The 399-nt window shown below is 40.4% G+C and overlaps 1 non-coding gene across 1 annotated transcript; it reads left to right on the plus strand.

Moving 5' to 3' along the window:
• The first annotated feature begins 106 nt into the window (after positions 1-106).
• trnas-aga (transfer RNA serine (anticodon AGA)) lies at positions 107-188 on the plus strand. The gene has a single exon. It is a non-coding gene; the product is annotated as a tRNA-Ser (tRNA).
• Positions 189-399: the final 211 nt, after the last annotated feature.

Below are 399 nucleotides of genomic sequence, written 5' to 3' on the forward strand. Positions count from 1 at the left end.
ATTTTTATTGATCGCCATAACTTAGGTTTGTCTCAGGAGTTGAAGTCCTTCATGAAAATAATGATTTGTAACCGATGAATGTCAAAGGTGAACACTAGTGTATGTCGTTGTCGTGGCCGAGAGGTTAAGGCGATGGATTAGAAATCCATTGGGGTCTCCCCGTGCAGGTTCAAATTCTGCCGACAACGATAACATTATTGACTCAGGTTGCGAAAAGTTAACCTGGAAAGAAGCACAAGTTCATTAGACCATTTGATGAAACAAAACAGAGGGCAGACGTGTCGTTGATCACATGAACTCTTGCACAGATTGATCTCTGAAGACACAACTCCTTCCTCTCACATATTTCGAAGACTGACCATTTCTAACAAACAAAAAATAATCTTTTTCTTGATCGCC

This window comes from Odontesthes bonariensis, chromosome 11 (assembly GCF_027942865.1).
Source record: "Odontesthes bonariensis isolate fOdoBon6 chromosome 11, fOdoBon6.hap1, whole genome shotgun sequence".
Taxonomy (NCBI): Eukaryota; Metazoa; Chordata; class Actinopteri; order Atheriniformes; family Atherinopsidae; genus Odontesthes; species Odontesthes bonariensis.